The sequence below is a fragment of the Canis lupus genome, chromosome 32 (assembly GCF_011100685.1).
Source record: "Canis lupus familiaris isolate Mischka breed German Shepherd chromosome 32, alternate assembly UU_Cfam_GSD_1.0, whole genome shotgun sequence".
NCBI lineage: Eukaryota > Metazoa > Chordata > Mammalia > Carnivora > Canidae > Canis > Canis lupus.
The window spans coordinates 9618896-9641176 of NC_049253.1; the positions used below are offsets into that span (position 1 = coordinate 9618896).

The 22281-nt window shown below is 37.4% G+C and overlaps 1 protein-coding gene across 3 annotated transcripts in view; it reads left to right on the forward strand.

Annotated features, from left to right (window-relative positions):
* Positions 1 to 22281, forward strand: part of ELOVL6 (ELOVL fatty acid elongase 6) — a 141033-nt gene that overhangs the window by 89389 nt on the left and 29363 nt on the right. The gene's annotated exons all lie outside the window — the stretch shown is intronic.

Consider the following 22281-nt stretch of genomic DNA (forward strand, 5'->3'; position numbering starts at 1 on the left):
CGATGATCTGTGCATTTCCATTATGTCAGATCCCTGCATCCACTCATTTGCTTGCTACCACTGGCTATACTCTAATTTGGTACATTTTGTAAGTTCTACTTTTGAAGTGCTCATGATTTGGATCTGTCACTAAAAAAATTCTTCCGTTTTAATCAGTATCAGGACATGATTCTCTATAATACAAAGGAGCATTTTCATTTTTGTTCACATCTAAGGTTCACAAAGCATGCCTCTACTAAAGTATTTTGCAATTTGAGGAAAAAGTTATCTTTTTTAAAGACTTTATTTATTTATTTTAGAGAGAGAGAGAGAGACCATGTATCATGGCGGGGGGCGGGGGGCAAAAGGAGGGAGGAGCAGATGGAGAGGGACAAGCAGACTCCCTGCTGAGGGTGAAAACCTGACACAGGGCTTGGTCCCACAACCCTGAGACCATGACCTGAGCCAAAATCAAGAGTCTGGCGCTAACCTACTGGGCCACCCAGGTGTCCCAAGGAAAAAGTTAATTTTTATCCTAATGATGCCTTTCAGTATTTTAGAGTTTTCAACAAAAGCCTTTATCTTTCGTTTTTTAAAAACTTGCATACATATGAGCAAAGAAGAGTTCAAGGAGCCCCCCCTCCCATGCACCAGTTACACTGCTTAAACTATTATCACCAAATGGATCAATCTTCTTTCATCTACCAACTTTCCTCTTTCCCCAAAATTATTTGGAAATAATACAAACTGAACTACTTTTGAATGAAATGATACCACTTCTAAAAGTTAACTTCTCATTTTTAAAAACCGACCAGAGTATTATGATCTCACTTAAATTAGTAAAAATCCTTTATCCTTCAGTGTTCAGATTTTCCCACTTGTCTCATAAAAAAATGTTTTTCAATTTATTTTTAAGAATATGGATCAAAATAAGATCCATGCATTTTCATTAGTTGGTTTCTTTTAACTTAGAGGTTTCTACTTGCCTTTCTCCTCAGCCCTCTGCCAACCCCCAGCTCCCCATCCATCCATTTGCCCCTTATAGTTTCTTCAGAACTGCTGATTATGCTGATTGCATTCTTCTGTCCCCTGTATTTGTTATTAGTTGGTAGTTTGATCTAGACATTTGACTATATTTAGTTTTAACATTTGACAAGACTTTATACAAGAGGAAATTACCTTTATCATCTATTCAGCTATCCTAAAGTATATATAGTTATTATAGCAAAGGCAGGATAAGTGTTTGATTTTTGCCATATTTAGCAGTTTCAAAAAAGAAGACAATTTGGTTACCTGGCATATAAACAATAATGTTTTTTGGGTTTTTTTTTAAGTATCATTATGAACTCATGCATTCATACTTCATGTGTCATTGATTTTTGGATGAATTTGATTTGGATACATTTTCATTCATTGCTATTATTCTTTTTGATGATAAATTATCCATATTTGACCAATGTGAATCTCTTCACGTGGGCTCCTGACACCCTTCACATGCATTGACTAGTGCTCATAGCTTGATTGGGGTTGTGGTGGGGGATGACAAGATGTTTCAGGCCAGGCATATTGCATATTCCTTATCCAGAACTACAATGACCCATTTCTCCAAGGAGCCCTAGCTCCTTGTATTTACAAACCACTGAGTTTTGGGGTGGTTGTTGGAGACTAAGGTAGTTTTTATTTCTAGACCTTTCAGAAACCAGAAATAGAATTTTTTTTCAAAAGTTGCATCTAGAGTTGGCAGTGATACTTCTAATTCATGTTTGCTAGTAGAGAGTGTTTTACTTAAGTTCTTATATCTCCTTCCTCTCATGCCAAAATCCAAGTTCCCAAAAGAATATGGTTTTGAATGGCTTTTACCTTACTACAATTCACAGATTTTCAAGTCCATCTGTCAATAGCTCCTAATAGAGAAGTTCAGAAATTCCTTGCTCGGGAGATATTCTTGTATCAGATGGCCTGCATCTATTCCACTTACCCCTCTTGCCCACTACAGGATAAGATATTCTCTATTTGGAAAAAGAAGGAAAGAGAAAGAGAACCAAAACTTTGGGTTTGAGGAATTAAAAATGCGGGGAGGGGAGGAACAGTAAGATTTTTTTTTTTTTGGTAAAATCATTGAAAATGTGATTTTGTGTGTGTGTGTGTGCGTGTGTGTTGCTGTTTAGAAATAATTTCTGTTCCCCAACTTCTCAAGCTTGCCCATTAGCTTTTTATTTTTTTTTTATTTTTTATTTTTTAATTTTTATTTATTTATGATAGTCACACAGAGAGAGAGAGAGAGAGAGGCAGAGACACAGGCAGAGGGAGAAGCAGGCTCCATGCACCGGGAGCCCGATGTGGGATTCGATCCTGGGTCTCCAGGATCGCGCCCTGGGCCAAAGGCAGGCGCCAAACCGCTGCGCCACCCAGGGATCCCGCCCATTAGCTTTTTATAGTAGCCAGAGGCTCAACTATGACTAATTTGCAGGTGCCACACACTGTTTACTCAGGAAGACAATTGAGATTGATATTAATGTGGATACGCCGAGTACTTAAGCAAAAATAAAAATCCCGTCTTCATACCAATTTACTTCAGAAAGTGGTACACAGTTTTATCTAGTTTGGCAAGAACTACCTGTAGAATATTTTTCTTCCTCTTTACTTTTGGATATATGATAGTAGCCTTCATACAAGCCATAGGCTATTTAATTTATTCACTGTTATAAATTTTGATGGAGAAAGTAGAATGTGATTGCAACTGAGTTTTTTCACCTGGCCTGCAATATATTCGTTTTATTTAAGTATAATTTCTCTGAGATTTTTTTGGGAGTTTCTCCCATCTCCCACACCCTGCCCCACCCTTTTCAGATTCAAACTATCATTGTTTGGTGTCAGTTCTTGGGAATATGACTGGGATGATGACATAGTGCCCAACTTGAGGACAAGCATTTCCGTATTTGATGAGCTAATTCTGTGTGGCATTTGGCACTAGATATTTGAACATTTCCTTAGAATAAATACTGAGAAAAATTCTGGTACTTTGAATTAGTAAATCCTTTAGATGAGATTGTTTCTCGGCAAAAATCATCAAACGCCTCGAGGTACCTCTGATCCGTTCTTCTCCGACGCTGCTGAGTCATTAGATTATGTTGCTGTGGTATCTCAGCTGGGTTACTACAGTTGATTTGTAAAGCACTTTCTGTGTATTTATTTAATAACTCCAAGTCTTTCTCAATTGGGTGGAGATGTGTGTGCTTCTGATTCAAGCAGCCTTTACCCAGTATCTGACTGGCAGTGTTTTCCTCTCTTTGGTAGCATCAGGCATTTCAAGGAGCCTTCTAGGTCTCTGATCCAAAACAGGTCAAAGCAGGTTGTCTAGTCAGCGTACATCAGAATAAGATGTGCTGCATATTTATAGATGGCCAGTATCACACTTGCTTCATATTTGCTTACTCATGTTTCCTGGTGATTCACTCTGGCCTCAGTTGTGTGATGCTTTATTTACACAAAGCCAAATGTTCTATGCTTTGCAGTTTGACTTCTCACTTTGTTATTAACTGGCAGTTTTTCCCATTGAAATTCATTTTATTTTCTGGCCATATTTTTATTTTGTCATTAAATTTCAATATCGGCTTAAGTATAAAATATATTCAAGCTTAATTAAAAAGAAACATTTTTTTCCTTCTTCAGTGAGATTTCCAAGAACAAAGTGTTTAAATATAGCAGAGGGGACATTCCAAAAAGTATGTTTAACAGTGCAGAGCAGCAGATGAATGGTATTTAATCAAATCTACTTGTGATTCTTTTATATACACATCAGTGTCTAATCTCTAGAGAATTATTAGCAACTGTCTTACTGTCTGTCAACAGATATGTAATAAAACCAACTGAAACTATTCAGATGAGAAAATATGGCATTTAAAAACTTGTTGGATGGGCAGCCCAGGTGGCTCAGCGGTTTAGCGCCGCCTTCAGCCCAGAGTATGATCCTGGAGACCTGGATCAAGTCCCATGTCGGGCTCTCTGCATGGAGCCTGCTTCTCCCTCTGCCTGTGTCTCTGCCTGTGTCTCTGCCTTTCTCTCTCTCTCTCTCTCTGTTCTCTCATATATAAATAAATAAAATCTTTAAATAAATAAAATAAAATAACTTGTTGGAGGGGACATATATCACTGACCTGTAAAATGATGGAACATTGAATGACAGGTTTCAGAATAACTTAATCAACTTATCTTCAAGCACTTCTTGTCTAGTATTTTGTTCCATGGTTGCCAAAAGTGGTCCCTCTTGATCTACAAAGAACATTGTAGAGAATGATTCTAGTGATAATGGTATAAAATAACTGAATACATCAGCTATAAATGTGGTAGGAGAAAAGCTCCAGTTGCACTGATAACAGGCTGTAAATTTCACATTTTAAAATGTGGCACCAAGGGGAGCAAAGGTAACAAAGGAAAAGATACCTCTAGAAAGTATATGCTGAGTAGTAAAAAAAAAAAAAAAGCAAGCTGCCGAATAATCACAGGAATGTGATGTCATGTATGAAGTTTCATAACCCATAAATTAACCCTATTTTTATTTATTAGCATATATGCAGTGATAGCAAAAAAATAACATTTGAAAAGTTCAGCCCAGTGATTATCTCTGTTTCTGGGGAGGCAGAGGGAATGATGGTATCAGAAGGATCCAAAGGAGTCTTGAACTTTTTTGTAAGATTTTTATGTCACTAGGAATAGGTCAAACAAGAAAAAGATAATTGCATTTGACACAAAGTATGGATGGCAGGTTGGTTTTTTCTTTTTAAGTTGAAAGCAAATAATGAGAAAAATCTACTTTTCGGGGTGTCTGAGTGGCTCAGTTGGTTAAGCATCTGCCTTCAACTCAGATCATAATCTCTGGGTCCTGAGATTGTGTGAGCCTCTCATTGGGCTCCCTGCTCAGCAGGGAATCTGCTTCTCCCTCTCCTTCTGTCCCTCCCCCTCCTCATGCTCACTCTGTCCCTCTCAAATAAATAAATAAGGTCTTTTTAAAAAGATCTACATTTCAAAAGAAAAGCTAGCAGTTGTAAGATTCTGGTGAAATGCCAGTGTACATTAAATAAAACAAGCTTATATCAAAACACAAAAATTTTGTCCTATTGATCCTCACACTTCCCCTCCCTGCCTAATGGCAAGTTTATAATTAGAATTAAGAATATTTTGTATTTTCTCTTTTCTAATCACAATCCTGAGTTAAGAATGTATGTATGGCTGAGAGTAATTTTAGGATCTTTCTCTTCTGTCCACTTGTTTGACTCTTGAAGACTATCTAGTATTTCTATATTGTATACAGATATATGGTCTGATTGATAGCTTATAGACAGATGGAAGTCAGATGTTGCTCATTTAAACATTTGTTCATCATCTCATTTTGTTAACATGTTTTGTTTTTACATAAAGTCTATTTGAAAGTGTAAAATAATATATATATATATATATCAATACTTTGTGCCTTTCTTCCTCTCTAGATTTTGTGCCATTATATCAAAGAACCATAGAAATCATTGAACACTTTGCTTCTGATGCCATATTCATAAATCACAGGTTCTGTCTTATTTTTTTTCACTGTAACTAACAGATGTATAGAAAAATCTTCCTTTCTGAAGGCAGGGTGTCTACAAGTTTTCTTTGCAGAATCAAATAGATTTTTCTCAAAAATAAATTGTTTATTGAGATATAAAACCACAGAGACTAGAAATAACACAATAGCCAGATGACATGGTTATTTAAAAGGTCAGATCAAAGAATGACAGCAAAACACATTTTATTTCCCTTTACATCAGGAAAAATGTGAAGTATCTACACTGAATAAAAAAAATAAATTATTAATATAAGAAGCCTAATAAACAGTAAAGACAAAAAAGTCCACTGCCATAGGAAAACTAATCCCTGCATTTACACAGTACTTTCAGAATTGGCTTCCTTCCCTGGTGAAGGGGACTGTGTTGACATTTTCATAAATGAAGATGACAGTATGTAGTGTGAAAGATAATGGCTTTCTTTAGTATTTTGGGTTGTGTTTGAGTCCCTTGCTATTTGCCAGAATACTCTCCACAGTTCTACTCAGTTCGAATACCAATTTTGTTCTTCTGTTAAACTATTTTTGCAGCAAAGGAACTACCATACAAATCACCACTACAGGATAAAGAGAATTCTTTCCCTGTCTGCTCTTCCCCAGTGTGTGTGTGCATAAGGCACATGCACACACCTTTTAGGCACTCTCCCAGCTTCTTGGGAATGAATGCCATCCTTCGGTTTTCAGATACAACCCAACCCAACCCTAGCGTCAGCTAGGACCTTACATGAGTTTCCAGTGCTCAAATACAGTGAGTCTCCACTCCACACTTTATTAGTTTACCAGAATCATCAGTAAGAATTACAGGACATAAGCTACTTCATTAGCATTGTGTTTATTTTTCAGGTATCTAAAACTGGGTCCTATTCCAGAATAGACTGTAGCCTCAAATTACAATGAAGTGACATTAATTGAATAACTTGACTCCTTTTGAGAAAACAAGCAATAATAAAGATAAGGAATGGGCAACTCTCCATTCTTTAAAAGTAAGATAGAGTTTATAAACTGGAATCTGTTCACCCTCACTTACTGGGGACAGTCCTGTTCTATGCCCATTGTCCCAGTATAATTATTAATAGCTCCCCTCTTGCTCTCAAAATGTCCCAATTTGAATGGGAAATGAAGCAGCCCTTCTATTTATACCCACTGAGCAATTGTGTTGGCTCAATGAAACAGGAAAAGGAAAAATACCAATAATCATTTGCCAACTTAGCCCTAACAAGTTTATTTTTAGCATTGCCTCTCACCTGAAATTTGTTCTTCTGTCTGTAACACTTCCAAATGTTTGACATATCACCACTCAAATTTAAAATATTTAAGCCAGATCCCTTTTTGTTAACCTCATAGAATATCTCAAAATTTGTTGCCCTTTTCTTAGAGAACATCTTTAAGTCCTTCAGAATATACAAATGACTCTTTTAACCAGTCACTACGTTGTAGAATTCTTCTCAAATATCTGGGGTAGCTGTCTGGGGTAGCTCTCTATTTCCATGCTGGCCACTCCAGTCACCACCTTTGCTGCTTCACTTCTTAAGTATTTGCGAACACTAATTGCTATCTCCCAAATGTTTTCTCTATCCAAGGGACTCTACCTACCATACCATTTTCCTCTCTAAACTTTAATTGAAACTCTTTTGCATATAAGTCAGAACTTCAATCTGCCCATAAAAAAATAATGATCTTCTCCTGATCCACCTTTCACCCCTGCACTGTACACATTTTCCATTCAAGCCAACATGTGTTTGATTATTGCCTGTAAAACAAACCCACTTTGCTCATCCTAAATTCATGTCTTTGAACACCCCACACCTCCTTCTCTTTCTCCATTCTTCCTTCATTTTCTTTCTTTAAATATTAGCCATCCCTTTGGGGTACCTGGGTGGCTCAGTCAGTTAAGCATCTGCCTTCTGCTCAGTTCCTGATCTCAGGGTCCTGGGATTGAGCCCCCTCAGGCTCCTGGCTCAGTGGGGAGTCTGCTTGTCTCTCTCCTTCTGCCCCTCCCCTCACTTGTGCTCACACGCATGCTCTCTCTCTCAATAAATCTTTTAAAAAATAAAAATAAGCAAATAAGCATTAGCATCACCTTGACAACTTAGAATGCCACCTCCATAAAGCATTAGCACATATCACTTCAAGACATATCTCAGCTTCTACCAAACTTGCTGCCATGCATCATTTAACCAGACCATATGCTGCCTTCCAGTGTGCCTCCTGGGAGACCATTTGAATTCCTTAAGGCCACACTGTGTCCCACCATTCCTGGAACACTTTGGCATACAGAGTTTCCAAATTGATAGATTTTTAAAAATCTCACATTTTGCCATTGCTCTAGTCACAAGCGATCAGCATTTTCAGTCATTTTACTTACTCACCCTTGATATTTCTTGTGGTCAGCTGCATTGGACCTACCTCAGTCCAGTCTTCACTTGGTATGATAAGGCTCCATCTGTGAAATGACAGCACGCTTTAAGAAATCTGGAAAAGACCAGAAACAGTAAGTGTTGACAAGGCTGCAGAAAAAAGGCGACCCTTGTTGCACTACTGATGGGAATGTAAATTGGTAGAACCACTATGGAAAACAGAATGGAGGGTTATTAAAACATTAAAAATAGAACTACCATATGATCTAAAAATTCCATCTTTGGGTATTTATCTGGAGGAAAAAGCACTAATTTAAAAAAATACAGGCAGCTCTCTGCTCATTGCAGCATTACTTAGAATAGCCAATACACAGAAGCAACTTAGGTGCCCCTCGGTGGATTAATGGGTAAAGAAAATGTGAGAGATATATAGAGTGGAATATTATTTGTCTCTGAAAAGGAATGAAATCTTTCCATTTGTAACAACATGAATGGACCTTGAGAGCATTGTTATGTGAAAATGAACCAAAGACAAATACTGTATAATCTCACACATATGTGAAATCTTAAACAAAAAAACTGCAAATTCATAGACCGAGAATATATTGGTGGTTGCTGTTGGCAGGAGATAGGAGGTGGGCAAGAGGGTCGAAAGGTACAAACTGCCAATTATAAAATAAGTATGTCATATGGATGTAATGTACAGCGTGGTGACTATATTTAATAATACTACATTGCATATTTGACAGTTGCCAAGAGAATAGATCTTAAAAGCTCTCAGCACAAGAACAAAAATTATAACTGTGTTGATGGATGTTAACTAGACTTACTGTGGCAATCGTTTTGCAATATGTATAAATATTGAATTATTCGGTTGTACACCTAAAACTAATATAATGCTATATGTCAGTTATATCTCAATATAAAAAAAAAGAGAAATCTGAGATTGATGTTACATAATTGAAGGGGACTTCCAAAGGCCTGCAAAGCTCTACACAGTCTGGTCTTTGTTACTTTCTGACCTCCCCTTCCCTCCTTCTCCTCCCCCTGCTCCTCCTGCCCCGCTGCTTGCTGTTCCTTAACCATACTAGTTAGGCTGCTCCTTCAGGGTTCTCACAATTTCCCTCCTCTGCCCAGAACATTCCTTATCCAGATATTCCAACGGTTTATCCCTAATCCCCTTCAAGTCTTTGCTCAAATTTTACCTTCTTGGTGAGACCTTCTTCAGCCTCCCTAAAATCACAACAGTCCTTCACCACACACTCCTTACCATCCTTGTCTGATTTATTTTTCTCCTTGGCATTTAGTACCTTCTAGTGTACTCTGTTTTTGCTAATCTTGTTCATTCTCCTCCTACTGAACTATGAATTCTATGGGGGCAGGAATTTTTGTCTGATATTATGCTGCATCTTTAAGGTCCATATAGGTACTACATATATATAAATACATATAAACTTATTTTATATATATATATATTTTTTTTTTTTAATTAAAAAGGGAAATGAACATAGGGGACTTGTACATGGTTGTTAGTAACTCTCCTTTTCTATTTTGGAAAGTCTTCTTTCCAAAGGTGGAAACAGGAAACATTGTCTGCTTTTCCCTTGAATCCAGGAACTACCTATTAGTATTTCCAAGAAGATAATAACTAATTAAGTAAATGTATGATATTTTGATTTTTTTTTTAAAATAAAAATGTGCAATGCGAGAGAGAATTCCAAGTTGCTGTGAAAAAGACTTACTGAAAAGGAGCCAGGGAAACAGGTCCTTCTGCTTTGCAGGTGGCACCTTGGGCTCTGGCCAAGGTGCAGGCTGGCTGGCCTCTCTTGCGTTAGGCTGGGCAGTGACCTGCAGGTCACCCTGTGGCTCCAGACTTGCCTGATTTATCTGTTTCCCTCCAAATTAAAGGAAAAACAATTCACTCATTGTGTAGTGATCACATCCAGATAGGACATAAGTTTATGATTTATGACAGTTTGTTATAAATATAAAAAGTTTAGGAGTGCCTGAGTGTCAGTTGGTCAAACGTCTGACTCTTGGTTTTGGCTTAGGTCAAGCTCTCATAGTCATAAGATCGAGCCCCCTGTTGGGGTCCGAGCTCAACTCAGAGTCTGTTTGAGATTCCTTTTTTTTTCTAAGATTTTATTTATTTATTTATGAGAGACACAGGAGAGAGAGGCAGAGACACAGGCAGAGGGAGAAGCAGGTTTCCTGCAGGGAGCCTGATGTGGGACTCAATCCTGGGACTCGATCCTGGGACTCCAGGATCAAGCCCCAAGCCAAAGGCAGACGCTCAACTACCCTGAGCCACCCTGTTTGAGATTCTTTATACCATATCTCTCTACCCCTCTGCCCCTCCCCTTACTCTTGCTCTCTCTCAAATAAATAAATAAAAATCTTTAAAAAGAAAGTTTATAGAAAACTCAGACCATCACCAATGGAATACATGGAAACAGCAGCAGGTTAATGTAAGCACAGGCAAAGAATGGCCTCTCCTTCTGCCAGAAAGACACTCCACTCGACAACATTTGCCTACTTATAATTGGAAACACTATTCAGTAGTTTTTTTATTAAATAAGTTCTTTTTCTAGTTATAAAAGTGAAAAGTCTCTCTGTATAAGACTGAAACCACAGGAAACACAGAGAAAGCCTTTAATCTCACGACACACAGATATTTATTGTTAATATTTTGGCACATGCCTTTTCCATAATTTAACACTAAGCTTGAGATTCTTTCATTGTAATTTTAATTCTCTGTAATCCAGTTAATATATTTGAGTTGGGACAAAAATAAGAGTTCAGGAATATGTTTGTATTACTGCTGCTATAACAACTTGAAACAGCTGACATGTAACATTTGAAATCATTTTACCAAAATGAATTAGTATTTAAATAGCTGGAATATGATAGCTTTTCTGAAACTTGTGTGAGAAATAACATGAGCATTCTTGAACAGATCACATGGTAATTTAGGCTATAAGTATAATAACACCTGAAGCATTTGTTAAGGATTATTTTGAATTAAGACTGAAGAATTACAGTGTTTAAACTTCCCGTTACCTCACAAATTTTTAAACAATCCTTTTTGTTAGCAAGGTAAAACAAACAAAAATTCTATAAGGCTTTGAATGAAAAACCAAGTCCTTAAAAAAATGTTCAGACCTAACTTTATGAATTGCCCAATTGCATAATTTGGAATCTATCAGATGATGCTGACATTGATAATTTTTAAAAATTTTAAAATACTGAAGCATAGTTGAAATACAGTGTTATATTTGTTTCAGATATACATCACGGTGATTCAACAATTCTGTATATCACACGGTTGCTCACCATGATAAGTCTAATTACCATCTGTTACCATACAAAGTTATTATAATACCGTTGAGTATATTCCCTATGCTGTACTTTTCATCCCAGTGACTTAATTATTTTATAACTGGAAGTTTGTACCTCTTAATCCCCGTCACTTATTTTGCCCATCTCCCCGCCCCCATTATTAAGTTGACTTGCCCACAGTGGTAGACTGGCTGAAGGAATCTGAAAAAGGAATGACATGTGAAAGTACTAGAAGTTTATTCTGGAGAGGGCCATTTAGTGAATGAACTGAAAATACTGACAGATGGATCTTCCTTCCCTTCATGGTCCACATGTCCTCAAGGACAGTCGAAAACTGTAGAAAAGACATGAAATTAGGGTTCAATAAACACTGGTCACTTACACAGTGCTGTTAGATAAGTGAAAGTCCTCCTCCTAAATATAATGCCTTTCCCATATGAAAGAACTTGCATGCCTCTTCTGACCTCAATCATAAAACTACTGGCGGTTCTTTCATGAAAGCTATCAATTTTTCTCCTCTGTATTTCAACCAAGAACTCCACATAGTACCTGCTCATCTATTTTTAATGATGCTGTGGATATGACAGGTTGCCTAGCTCTCACTTGATTTTGCATGTGAAATAGAGGGCCTGGGTTTCTCCCTTACAACCAGCAGTTCTATTATCCAGGGCTACCAACAGTGCAACTGGTAGCTAGGTCTCCTTGCAACTCTTTCCCTACCATTTGTTTCAAAACATTTGCAGGTGAAAATTGGTGAGGGTTGTTTGATCCCTTCTTAACCATCACTTATGACTAAATTGTCATGCTTTCAGGCATCTGTGGTACTCACGCAATCCTCACTGTATATATTTTCATCTGCAACAGTTCTTCAGTTTTCAGAACCCTAGGATTTAGAATCAAACCTATATATTAAAATACTTTATTGTTCACACATTGCATTTCCCTAATAGCATAAGAAAGCAACAGTTTACTTTTCCTCCTTTCCTTTCATTACTAGTGGTATTAGGGTGGACAGAGAAATGGCCTTTTTACATTATTTTATTCTGAGAAGTAGATAAGCATCACAGACTTAGAAAGAATGTGCAGGGTGGGGGATCCCTGGGTGGCTCAGCGGTTTAGCACCTGCCTTCAGCCTGGCACAAGGTCCTGAAGTCCTGGGATCGAGTCCCACATCGGGCTCCCTGCATGGAGCCTGTTTCTCCCTCTGCCTGTGTCTCTGCCCCTCTCTCTCTCTGTCTCTCATGAATAAATAAATAAATATTTTTAAGAAAGAAAGAAAGAATGTCCAGGGTAATTGAAGTAGCCAAGAGAGATTGTTCACTGTTTCTAGGAATTTGTTTTAACCCAGAGCTGGAGCAGAAATCTTCAATACAGGGCAGCCCGGGTGGCTCAGCAGTTTAGCACCTGCCTTCTGCCCAGGGTGTGATCCTGGAGACCCGGGATCGAGTCCCATGTCGGGCTCCCTGCCTCTCTCTCTGTGTCTTTCATGAATAAATAGAAAATAAAAATCTTTAAAAAAGAAGACCATTAAAAAAAAGAAATCTTCAATACAGCTTTATATAATTGTCTACAGCTTGAAATTATGAATTATTAGCTACTCAGAGTTGTCTTATGGGGAGTAGTGATCTGGGTTCTCTATAAAGGTTTAGCTTTAAACTGGAGGTACACTAGGTTGGTTCCAAAAAAATTTTTTTTAAATAAAATCAAAAGGGTCCAGGGCAAGACTGCAGAACTTAGGAGAGAACTGAGAAGAAAAAACCTAATTCTTGCCTTTAAAAAGAACATGTTTCAAACTCTACAGCTTTTGCAATCTTGAACAAAACAGACAACCTGGCTCAGGAGATTTTATCTTAACTTCTTATAATGCTTCTTGTCATCCCATATGTTTTTGCTAAAACCAAACCCATTTTTAATCACACCCAAGAGTTAAGGAATTGCACTAGAGTGTTCTCTAATCTGCTGATTGATATCTCTAGGATGTATATGTAATTTTCTGTGCTCCTAAGGACTTTGATCCTTAAATTCAGAGTAGAACTAGGTTAAAGCTTGAAGTCGTTAAAAGAAAAGGCAGCTTCCAGATCAAGATGGCAACGTAGAAAGATCCTGAACTCACGACCTTCTATGGACACACCAAATCTATAGCTATATATAGAACAGTTTCCACTGAAAAAAATTCTTAAAAGCAGCTGAGAGGTTCCTCTACATCAGGCAAATGGGGAAAAAAAAAAAAAAACCCATATTGAAGTTGTAGGTGTGCCTTGAGACACAGTCTCACCATAAAGTCCACCATAGGCACAAAGACCCATAATCGGGGAGGTCAACTGAAAACCTGGAGCTTTTCCCTGAGGAGTGAAGGGTTTGAACCCCACATCAGACATCTCAACTTTTAAGATGTGCACCTGAGAGATGAGGCGCCAAAATATCTACCTTTGAAAATCAGTGGGGTTTGCGCACACAAGAGCTTCAAGTCTATATCAACCTGAAAAGCACCTCTTAAAGGGCTTGTGCACTTAGACTCCCCCATCCCAGGGCCGAGTGCAGAAAGAGCTGATCAAGAGGCTCATTTGCTTATTTTAAAACATCAGACCAAAGGACAAGCATCGAAATTAACACACACGTAGGGGCCTGCTGGGGTACTCTCCAGGGACCGAGGTTGATGGGCTCCATCTTTGTGTTCTCCTCTGCCTTGCTACAGTTTGCACGTATTTCCCAGAAAGGTCCTTGTAGCCTCATTTGCTGCCCTGATTTTTGTGGCTGCTGCCAGGGGATACCTCCAGGTCACCTTGCTGTGGTGACCAGCAGGCTTCTGTTTATGGTCTCACAGAACTATATTTGCACATGTTACAAGCTGCTGCCTGAGGGGTTATCATCCCATCAACTTGAATCCAAGTGCTGAGAGAGATCCTCTCATTTGGGACATCAATAGACCTTGGCATATCCTCAACTACTGAAATACATTAAAAGTAAAACAGACTAAAAAAAAAAAAAAAAAAGTAAAACAGACTGCTTGGATAATCACAAAGGTTTGTTAGACCAGATGGACTTAACAGATATATACAGAACATCCCATCTAAAAGCAATAGAATACACATTCTTCTCAAGCATACATGGATCATTCTCTAGGACAGACAATATATTGGGCCATAACACAAGTCTTAATAAACTTAAGAGTATTAAAATTCTATCAGGCATCTCTTCCGAGTACAATAATATGACTAGAAATCAATTACAAGAAGAAAGCTGGGAAATTCGCAAATATGTGGAGATTAAACAACATGCTTCTGAACAACCAATGAGTGAAAGAAGAAATCAAAAGACAAATTAAAAAAAAATACCTTGAAACAAGTGAAAATGGAAATACAACCTAGCAAAACATAGGATGCAGCAAAGGCAATAACAAGGATTTATAATGATAAATGCCTACCTCAAGAAAGAAGAAAATCTCAAACAACCTAACTTCACACTTTAAGGAACTAGAAAAAGAAAGCCCAAAGTTAATAGAGGGACATATATAACAAAGATCAGAACAGAAATAAATGAAATAGAAACTAAAGGAAAATAAGGCCAATGAAACAAAGAGCTGGTTCTTAAAAAGATAAACAACTGAAATCTTTTTCTAGACTAACCCACTAAAAAAGACAGGATTCAAATAAATTCAGAAATGAAAGAGGAGATCTTAACAACTGATACCACAGAAATACAAAGCATCATAAAGGATTACTATGAGCAATTACATACCCACAAATTGGACACCCCCCAAAAATGGGCATATTTTTAGAAACATACACCCTACCAAGTCTTGATCATGAAGAAATAGAAGATCAGAACAGATCAATTATTAGATCAGTAAACAACAACAACAACAAACCCAACAAACAAAAGGCAGCTTCACTGGTAAATTCTACCATTCAAAAGAATTAATAGCAATCCCTTTCAAACTCATGCAAAATGTGGAAGAGGAATTCTTCCAAACTCTTTTTACAAAGTCAGCATTACCCTGGTAACAAAACCAAACAAGGATATTGCAATTAAAGAAAGTTACAGACTGATAATCCTGATGAACATAGATGCAAACATTCTCTACAAAATGTTAGCAAACTGAATTGCACAATACAAAGTGGGCATAGAGGGAACATACCTTAACATAATATTAAGACCATGTATGGCAAGCCCACAGCTAACATTATACTCAGTTATGAAAAGCTGAAAGCTTTTCCTCTAAGTTTAGGAACAATTCAAGGATGCCCTCTCTTGCCACTTTTATTCAATATAGTACTAGAAGTCCCGGACAGGGCAATTAGCCAAGAAAAAGAAATAAAAGACATCCAGATCAGAAAAGAAGAAGTAAAATTGTCATGCTTTTCAGATGATATGATATTATATACAGAAAATCCTAAAGTATCTACCAAAAACCTGTTAGAAATAATAGATGAATACAGTAAAGTTGCAAAATACAAATATTATGTTTTTATACATTAATAATGAACTAGCAGAAGGAGACAGAACATGAGAGACTCCTAACTCTGGGAAACGAACAAGGGGTGGTGGAAAGGGAGGTGGGCGGGGGGTGGGGGTGACTGGGTGACGGGCACTGAGGGGGGCACTTGATGGGATGAGCACTGGGTGTTATGCTATATGTTTGCAAATTGAACTCCAATAATAAAAAAAAAAGAACTAGCAGAAAGAAAAACTAAGAAAAAATCCCATTTACAATTGCACCAAAATGAATAAAATATTTAGGGATAAATTTAACCAAAGAAGATAAAGATCTACACACTGAAAACCATAAGACATTGATTTAAAAAAAAAAAAGTTGAAGGAGATGAGCAAATAAATGGAAAGATAATTTGTGCTCATGGACTGAAAGAGTTAATATTGTTGGAAGTGTCCATACTACTAACCAAAGCAACTACAGATTCAATGCAATCCCTATCAAAATTCTAATAGCATTTTTAGCATTTTTCACAGAGGTAGAACAAACAATCCTAAAATTTGTATGGAAACTCACAGGTTTCCAAATAACAAAAGGAATCTTGAGAAAGGGGTGAAGCTGGAAGCATCACACTTCCTGATTTCAAGCTATATTACAAAGCTATAGTAATCAAAACAATGTGATATTGGCATAAAAGCAGGCACAAAGATCAGTAGAACAGAATAGAGAGTTCAGAAATAAGCCCACATATATGGCCAATTAATTTATTATGACAGAGGAGCTGAGAATATACAATGGGGAAAGGACAGTCTCTTCAATAAATGGTCCTGGGAAAACAGTTCAGCCAAATGCAAAAGAATGAAACTGGACTGCTATCTTACACCACACACAAAGAATAACTCGAAATGGATTAAATACATAAATGTAAGATCTGAAATTATAAAATTCCTGAAAGAAAACAGGCAGTAAGCTCTTTGACATCAGTCTTGGCAATAATTTTTTTGGATCTGAAACCAAAAGCAAAAAATGAGCAAATGGGACTACATCAAACCAAAACACTTGCACAGTAAACGGACCATAAACAAAATGAAAAAAACAACCTGTAGAATGGAAGAAGATATTTTCAAATCATTTATTTGATAAAGAGTTAATATCCAAAATAATACGAGGCTTAGAAAATTCAATAGCCAAAAAAAGGCAATCCAATTTAAAAATGAGCAGAAGATCTGAATGGACATTTTCCAAAAAAGACCTACAGATTGCCAACAGGTACATGAAAGGTGCTCAACTTCACTCATCATCGGGAAATGCAAAATCAAAACCACAATGAGAGGACAACTCACACTTGTTAGAATGGCTATTACCAAGAGACAAGAAATAACAAGTATTGGTGAGCATGTATAGAAAAGGAACCTTCGTGCATTGTTGGTGGGAATGTAAATTTGGTGCAGCCACAGTGGAAATCAGTATGGAGGTCCCTCTAGAAATTAAAAAAAAGGGGGGGAGGGCACCTGGGTGGCTTAGTCGATTGGCCGTCTGCCTTTGGCTCAGGTCATGATCCTGGGGTCCTGGGATTGAACCTTGTGTCGGGCTCCCTGCTCAGCAGGGAGTCTGCTTCTCCTTCTCCCTCTGTTTGTTCTCTCTCTCTCTCCAGTAAGTAAATAAAATCTTTTTTTAAAAAAGAGAAATTAAAAATAGAACTAGAACTACCATATGATCTAGCAATTCCTTTTTTAAAAATATTTATCCAAATTTGAAAAGATATATGTACCCTTATGTTAATGGTACAGAAGCAACCTATGAATATTTTATTGATCCTCTTTCTATTAACCCTTTATAATATATTCTATAATTCTTCCTTCACATTCATGAACACAGGCTAAGATTGCAAGTGGAATTGTATCCAAAGTAGTTCCAAAGAACCAAAGTCAAATTTTTTTGTTGTTTCAAAGACTACTTCTTGTGGCTTATGAAGGAGCAACTGTGTCACTCTTCTCCTGAATCTCCATATTGGAGCACAAAGTAGGATTCACCATAATGTCTCAAATCAGTAAATGACCAGATGGATAATATGTCTTATTTTATTGATCCTCTTTCTATTAACCCTTTATAATATATTCTATAATTCTTCCTTCACATTCATGAACACAGGCTAAGATTGCAAGTGGAATTGTATCCAAAGTAGTTCCAAAGAACCAAAGTCAAATTTTTTTGTTGTTTCAAAGACTACTTCTTGTGGCTTATGAAGGAGCAACTGTGTCACTCTTCTCCTGAATCTCCATATTGGAGCACAAAGTAGGATTCACCATAATGTCTCAAATCAGTAAATGACCAGATGGATAATATGTCTTACAAGCAATATATGGTATGTACGTGTGCAGAATTCTGTTGGTGATGGGCACAAATGGCATCTTTAAGAGTTATAATTCATAGAAATATGAATAAACGACACCCCACTTCTAGTTGCTATTGCTGTACCCACACTTTGATAGAAAGTAATATACATTCTCATTTTGACTCTTATCAGAAATTCAAGCCACAACACCATGATGTTGGTTTGGGCACAAACATTCCACACATAGTTCCACTGAAACATCTGAGTGGGAGTGATTGGACAGACTGGAAGCTTCTGGATCAGGGTCACCTTGGCCTGGCATTCTATTATTTCTTGTTGCCTTAAAAACTTCTAGGCAAAGCCCATGATACGCTTTACAAATCCTAAATAGATCTACAATTTTAAACACTTCAAAAATTAATAAAATCATGTATCTGTAATCTTTATTCAGAGAGGCAGGAAAAAATGGACTCCTCCTTCATCCCACTATAAATTTTAAATGATTATTTCTTGATGCAGCTTAAGTAACTACAAACAAAGGAAAGGGTGACTTTCTCTGACGTGACATTAACGGCAGGTGCACACTAAGAAACTCATTCAAGAATTTTTATAGAACGAAGAGGAGTGTCAGAGACAGCTGGGCTTGCAAACCACCGGAAGTCTTTTATTGTTTCCTGAATTGGACCAAGTCCAAAAATGAGAATAATTACTCTAACTGCCAAGTTTTCAGGCTGTTCAGATAACCCCAGTCTTATAGTAAGAAAGAAATGTGAGCCAAGGTGCAAGAATAGCAACTGAATTTTATAAAAAATATTTCTAAGGGAGTAGTTTTCTCAGAGTGGTCTGTTTTAACTAAAAGAATACGAAATAAAGGACTATGTTATCAAAACCACAAAAATATGAAGGAGAGACAAAATCAGACTTATTATCCACTCTTAGGCTTTAGAGTAATACAAGAACTAAGGATTTTAGCCAAACTTCTTTGGGTCTTGCAAGTAATTGTGAAAACCTTTGTGGGAGGAGAGGGACAGGAAGTAGTTCTCAATATTAAATGAAAACGTTTATCCTGAAAACTCTTCATTTTCCAAAAAAAATTTGGATTACTCTACTTTAAAATGAACGTGTCCCCTCTGTTCCAACAAAGAAGAAATCCTAGGCTTTGCTCTAAATTTCCAAACCTAATAACCAATTTAGATGATATAAGCTAGGTGCTTTATTGATACTATCTTAATCATCCTCACAACAGACCTATGAAGGAAATACTATTATAAGGGTGTTACTTTTTTTTAAAGATTTTATTTATTTATTCATGAGGGACACAGAGAGAGGCAGAGACACGAGCAGAGGGAGAAGCAGGCTCCCAGTAGGACTCTGGGACGACAACCTGAACCAAAGGAGACACTCAACCACTGAGCCACCTAAGTGCCCAAGAGTGTCACGTTTTTTGAGATAGAGGAGTTCCTTGAAAATTTCAAAAATATTCATGTATTTCAGAACTTTCATGATTCAAATCCGTTTTTTCATAGGAATAATTTCATTCTTTTAAATCTTTTTTTAATAGGTAATACCTTGCTCTATTTAAAGTAAGCTCTATGCCCAAAGTGGGGCTCAAACTCAAAATCCCTACATGACGAGTTGCATGCTCTACCTTATGAGCCAGCCAGGTGCCCCCCACTCCCACCCCCATAGGAATAATTTTAAACACACGGTAAGTTCCTACCTAATAGTAACTTTTCATTGTGTCTAAGTTTTGTTTCTTCATTCCAAAGTTCTTGGTTTCTGATACATACATGTTTCTCTGTTCTACCACTAGCACCCCCACTTAATTAATACTTGGATGGCATTGTTATAATTTATCAACAGTAATTGTCAGAATAACAGCTTAGTAGTCACAAAAAAATCACACCTCGGACTTCTGAGGCACCTAAAGAACAGCATAGTTCAGAAGATACTGACCAAAGATGGTATTTCTGGTTCCCACTAATATGGAACTCTAGTGTGGCAATATTATCATTTCTATCAGTTTGGCCATCAGCTTTGAAATTATGTCATTCTTGAGTATATTTTAGATGTAGGGCATTCATATTCCTTCAGAATTTACATATCACATGTGTCCTTATTAATCTCATATATACCAATTTTTCAAAATGTCATGATGCACAGCTATGTAAAATGCAACTATGTTCCTATTGCCAGATGAAGGAACTAAGGCTTAGAGATTAAGAAATTTACCCATAGACACAGTTTATAGGTAACGGTGTCAGAATTAGTTGGTCTGACCCATACCCTTTTTTCTTTGCTCAATGCGTGCTGCTTATTTAACCAGCAAGGTCAAAACTAAAGTTGCCAACCCAGATAGTCTTTGTGACGTCCATAAAATGTGAATATGAAAGAAGGGAGGGGTGGAATATGATTTTATAAGCCAGAGAAGGAGGAGAAACTTTGCTGAGTTTCTCAAACTGTAACGTGTGGACCATTTGCATCAAAACACTTGGAATGTCTTTTAAAAATTTTCCATTTCTGGATCTTCCACCAAAGTTATTAAATTGGATCCTGGAAATCTGCATTTGTACAAACCTCCATGGTTCACTATAATTAAAATTCTTACATAATTTCAGGCATCTTGCATACTCCTTGAACACTACACTCTCCTCCACCCCCAAATTCAGAGACTCCCTACACTGACAATACGTGTTTAATAGAGATTTGGAGGACATGTTCAGTAGCTAGGAAGTACAGTGCATGATAAACTCTGGATAGGCATGAGGCTATGACTTTGGTCAATTATGGCATACCTGATCCTTACTCATGCATTTCTTATTTGTCTCTGACCTTTCCATAGCCATTTTATCCAGCTCCATGGACTATTAACTGGATTCTTGCACCTGAAATAACATCAGTGTTCTGGTAACCTTTCATGAGAGCATCATATCTCAATCAGCTTCCTGGTCGGCCTAGTGCTATCTCCACAGAGCTGTGAGAAGCAAAGAACCCCCCAAACACTATCTCATAGTTCTGCTAGGTCTTCCTGTGAGTGAAATGTCTCCATGACTCTAGCTTCCCCCACTCCACATCTCTCCTCTTACATGCATATATGATTTGCCATATCTCTTGAGTCCCTGTTTCATACAGTGTGCTTTTTCTTCTTTGGATGTCCTATCATGTGTCAAACTCAGAGTGATTTGACACAGAATTTTATGACAATTTCGTAGCCAGTCCTTCACTCAGTAATTCCACTGTTAAGAATCTATTCCAAGGAATTAATTCAAAACAATGATTTTTTTTGAACAAAGTTAACTCACTTGTGTAGTCCCCACCCAGATCAAGATCTAGAACATTATCAGTACCCCAGAAGCTTCTCTTTCCCCTTCTGAATTATTATCTCCCCAAAAGTAACCAGCAGTCTGACCTCCTTTTTTTAAAATTTAACATTTTATTCATTTATTCGTGAGAGACACAGAGAGAGGCAGAGATACAGGCAGAGGGAGAAGCCCATTCCCTGTGGGGAGCCCAATGCAGGACTCGATCCCAGGACTCCGGGATCATGCCCTGAGCCAAAGACAGATTCCCAGCCACTGAGCTACCCAGGCATCCCTCTGACTTCTATCAATCAATTTTACCTATATTTGAACTTCATATGAACACTGTACAATTTATACTCTTGTGTGTCTAGATCCTTTAACACTGTATTTGTGAGAATTCTCTGTTTTTGCATGTAGTGATAGTTCTCTTGTTCTCATTACTATATATAGTACTTCATTTATGTCATTCTCTTACAGATAGACATTTGGGTCATTTTTACTTTGCAGATAGTTATGATACAACTGTGTCTTTAGTGTGTGGTTATGTTGGCCTTTCTGTTAGGCATCTAGCTAAGAGAGGAGTTGCTCAGTCAAAGGGCTTAGCTTTAGTAGATCCTGCCACTTCCTTCAGGTCTTTGTTCAGATGTCACTAAAAGTTCTGTACCAATTCACACTTCCACCATCAGCATGTGAAAATTCTAGTTGCTCCCTATCCTCACCAACGCTTAGTATTGTTAGTTTTTCTTAATTTCTTAATTTTACTGGTGAGTGGCTTAGTAGCTTCCTTTAAAATAAACCAGCTGTCTGGATGAATTAAGTCTCTGAAAATATCATTTTTTTCCTCCTGCTGTGCATTTGTCAGCAGATCTTAAGAACATCCACACTCTGAGGAATAATAAAAGTGGTAGCCATAGCTAGGATAAATTTTTTAAATGAATAAA